Below are 5,148 nucleotides of genomic sequence, written 5' to 3' on the forward strand. Positions count from 1 at the left end.
GCTCTGATTATCACGTCAGAGTGTATTTATTCACGTTATGGACAACACGCACCTAATGCTGCCATTACTCCATGCTTCGACAGGCAAATGACGTAGGCTGCTTTAGTTTGCATGGTCGCTGCGTGTCTTCGTGTGCACTCTAAAGGAAGTGAATAAAATATTGCGACCTTGACAATCTGCGAGGACTGAATCTTACAATATTTGCAATTCCACCTTCCCTAGTCATCATTTCCTTTCATATTCTCTTTGCATTATCCGTGGACGTAACGGCTTTACAGAAAGAGGAAGCATGAGAACTTTGCAAGGGAAACAAAAACAAAATCAATAAAATCAGGGATAGGACAAACAAAAAGTAAACATCCCAAGATTTACCATTCTCTTTCTCCATAATGTAGGCTCAGAATTGTTCTTCCTCCAATTGCATCCTCCTCCTTTGTATGCAGTAATGAGTATATGTTTGATTGGACCTGTGTAGAGAGTAAAGCTTATTTTAGTCAGCATAGGCGAAAATCTGGTACTCTCACGTCCTGCACACGAGAGAGCACACACATCAACGCGACGCGGTGAATTATGAATCTGAAAGTAACAATCAGGTTTCACAAGCACGATTTATAGAAACTAGGTCCTCGTGGAAAAAGCACAGCCAAGGCTCTATAAATATATAAACATTACACTTTTTTACTCAAATTTGTGAACAAAGATGCATATATATGGACGCAGAAAGACAGGAGAAAGAGACACAAGTTAAAGAGGCACTAGTAACGCAGGCAAAAATCGGAAAGTTCCGGACAAATTTAGAGAACTGCCTACAAATAACTAGAGAGTGCGGATGTACATATCCGTTGTCGTGATAACTCGTGGACGGCCGGATGTAGAGATGAGGGCTGAGAGGGGGAGAGGGTCGAGAGGGGGGAGGGGGGAGGGGAGGAGGGACGATGAACTCGAGCTAAAGGGTCAATAATTGCCTGTCGTTGGCACAGCGCGAACTCTTTTTGTCGTTCGATTGTGTTCACGCAAATGACAGGTTTTGACCTTATGATCTTTGCTGTGACATTCTGTTGAGGATTTTTCAGCCACTGATGTTACAACTGTTACGTTACATGCAATCGTCCTCATATTTATTAATGATGTTAGTATTATGAATATCATAAAGGTCATAATAATGATTATTGAAATTATTGTCACGGTTATCATTATCGTTATTATAATTGGTTGGATTCAACATCAGTGAAATAAATAACAACGAAAACTGATAATTACCTTCAAATGAAATCGATTAAATATTTGCCAGTTATAATGTGGATGATAATATGATATATCTAATTATCGTATCAATAATAGTGTTATGAATGAGTGATAATAATATAGCTGGTCATCAGAATAATTGAAGTAATAGGAATGATTATATATCTAATAATGATATCAATGATGATGGTAATTATAATGATGAAAAACAAAAATGACAATTATCATCATTAACATCCTTACCATCATTGATAATGAGAAAATGAATATAATGGTGACACGAAGGATAATTATAACACAATTATGATAACGATGATAATGATATCGTTTGTAACAGTAATTATTATCATTACTATTTTTATCATTGCTATTATTATCATCATATATCATATTATTATTACTATTATTATTATTATTATTGTGATTCTTATTATCGTTGTTGGTATTATTATCATTACTGTTATTGTTAGTCTTTATTGTTTTTATTCCAATTGCTCTTAATATTATTGTTATTGTTATAATTATTATTGTTGTTTTATTATCATTACTATTGTTATCATAATTGTCCTTTTTATTGTTATTGAGGTTATCATTATTTAAATTTTAATCACTATCATTATCATTATGATAGTAATTACTATTACTATTATTATTATCATTATCACCATTTATAATAATAGTAATAACAATAATAATCATAATTGCAATAATAATAATAACAACAGAAACAACAACAACAACAATAATAATAATAGTAATAATAATAATAATAATAATAATAATAATAATAATAATCATTATAATAATAATAGAATAAAAATTATAATGACAATAACGTAATAATTATGCTAAGTAGTGACATCAGTAATGATGGTGATACTGATGGTGATGTTTTCTTAACACTGTCAAAAGACTCTTTTTACCGACGCCATTAAACTTCCTTTATTCTACATAATATTGCAGCCGATCAGTTAGATAATAGTTATAATAATTATTTATTTGATACAGATGAAAGACTCACTGCTCTAATATTACTAAGCAAAAGAATGACAATACAACATTAAAATCAATATCAAAATCAAATGTTGATCTTCATAACATGAAGGGCAATGATATTGTATATTGGCAATAACGGTAGTGATGACAGTCACCTTCAATTTTACTATAAGTACTACTACCAATACTATTTCTAATGGTACAGTCATCTTTATTATTTTTTTTTCTAGTGTCACACAGACTTGCATCCGCACTGATATTGTCATTATCATCAATGGTATTATTAATATTGGTGCTTTGACGACCGAATCCAGTCTGGCCGCCACACTTGCGCTTTCAAACCTTCCTTGTTTCGAGTACTGTCGCGTCCAGACGTAAGAGAATTTCAAACCCTTTACCTTCCACGTCTATACGATCATGTATTTTACGATACAAAACATAGAGAGTCGAAAGTATTTATATGATTCTAGACTTACGCTTAAAGTTTATGAGAAATGAAAGTTATATTTACAGGTTGCATTATTGTTATGCTGTACGACAACAAGACGGGGCTCCTTGGCAGCAAACAGTTTGGCCATGTGAGTGATGTTATGTTGTGTTCGTGTTGTAGTTGTGTGAGCATGCATCTGTCAAAACTCGGCAACAAGTAGAGTATGTAGTGGAATATAGAGTCGACATATTTCCGGATTAATTTGGGTGTTGTTGGTGGCGCAGGTGATACAAATCAAAGGTAAGTAAGGAAGGTGCTCGACGCAAGTAGAAGGCTTTGTGGAATGCCGTATTTTTTTCCATTAAAGTGGATGTTACCGGGTGGACATTTCTTGCTCTTTATTCCCGTGACAGGCTATAGAATGCATATTCCTAGATCTGTCGTGATATCTTGATCCCAGATTTCATATATAGTGTGTAAAGAAAGCGGAGGAAACGGTGATAATTAGTACAGAGGAGTCGAGAAAAGCATACCAAAGTGGGCGTTAACCCTCCCAGGGCAGCGCTTCCCCCCACCGCTGTGAAGGATATTTTATCCTAAGTATCCTTATTGCGAACTCCATCACCAAACGGAGGTCTTCCGCGTAGGCCAGTCATCACGCATACACGCTAGAAATGGATGTCAACTTGGTCACAGACGCAGTGTTAGAACATGGCGTATACGCAATTGCATACCAGGGACAGATCGATCAGTGCGGTGAGTGACATGCCAGGTCCTCAGGTGCCGTGTGTTGAGGGCAGCGGCCGGGGCTCCGTGCTTAGGAAGTTGGGAATTTCAAGACCATTCTGCAACAAAACGCTGTTGTTTTCTTTAATAACGAACACGCCGTTGCCTCGTTGTTGTCACTAACAGTCACGTCCCTTATCAGTAGTATCATTACAGATGTTATATATTTGAATTTATATTTCCCCGACAGTTACAGTGATATATGTTATTGTCATATATGTGTAGTTGGAAAGGTTCCGTCGTTCATATCATTGTGATAATGATAATCAGGATAATGACCCATGGTGACTTTAATGATTGTAACAATAATAATAATATAAAAAAACAAAGCAATGATGAAAATTATAATAGTAATGATATTATTAATTAATATTATTTTGTTGATATTAGTATTATCTCATCCTCAGTACCATCAGTATTATTATCATCATTAAAGTCATCATCAATACAATCGAAATCTTCCTCACCGTGGATCATCTTCATCACCATCGTCATCGTCATTGTCGTCATCACCATCATGATCATCACCACCACGACCACCATCGTCATCATGAAAAACAAACGATTATGATAACGATGAAACCGAAGAGTGATAAGTCGCAATACCAGGAAACAGCAGTAAGTGTCGTCATTAGTGACATTAACATGTACAATAATCCTACTACTAATGATATGATTCCTACTGGTGCCATTGTCACCATAAGCATGATCATTGTCTTCCTTAGGTTTATTCAGTTTTCGTCATTACTATAATATTCATAATTAACATAATCCATACTGCCGTCTTTAGCCTTGACATGGTCATCACCACCCATTAGCATCATTGTCTCAAAGATGACTTATTTGGGTAAAATGTGGACCCACATTTATTAATACATTTCTAAAGTGCGGATGGCCCCTTTCCTCGGCTATCAGCTCCCGGGGATGAACAGAAACTTCGGGGTTGTAAAAGTCTAAAACGATCATATTTTATCATCTTTGTCCCCAATATGTCACACTGAGACGATCCAGAGTCGGTGAGTAAGGCAAATCATCGTCAGTATATCACAGACAAACGCTGGACTCTCCTGGGCTGTTTCGCATTTTCATCGCATTTAAGGGAATTTGAGCCGTAATCTTCCCGATATACTGCGCATCCCCTTAGCTATCGAGGCCGAGATGGTTGGATAAATGATAGGGATTGTATAAGGGATATCCATTCTCAGGTTGTTTTGATTGGGGAAACTCGGTGCTTTGATGCACTTTTAAAGGCCTTCGTTTGCGGAATATGGAGGAGTCGGGCCATCATAATGCTTCGTCGTCGACTTGCGCCCTCAGCTGGTGGCCTCTCAGATGATATATTTATTTGTCTGTAAAAACATTAGTCACAATGCAGCGTGTGATTTCTCGCAAACCTCAAGCACTTACAAGACCGATAGCTTTATATATATATATATATATATATATATATATATATATATATATATATATATATATTTGTGTGTGTGTGTGTGTGTGTGTGTGTGTGTGTGTGTGTGTGTGTATGTGTGTGTGTGTGTGTGTGTGTGTGTGTGTGTGTGTGTGTGTGTGTGTGTGTGTGTGTGTGTGTGCGCGTGCGTGCGTTTTTATACATACTACATATATATTTATGTGTGTATGTGTATACAATATATATACACATACATATACATCTATGCATGCATATAGCTGAA

This window comes from Penaeus vannamei, chromosome 17, assembly GCF_042767895.1.
Source record: "Penaeus vannamei isolate JL-2024 chromosome 17, ASM4276789v1, whole genome shotgun sequence".
NCBI classification, from domain to species: Eukaryota; Metazoa; Arthropoda; class Malacostraca; order Decapoda; family Penaeidae; genus Penaeus; species Penaeus vannamei.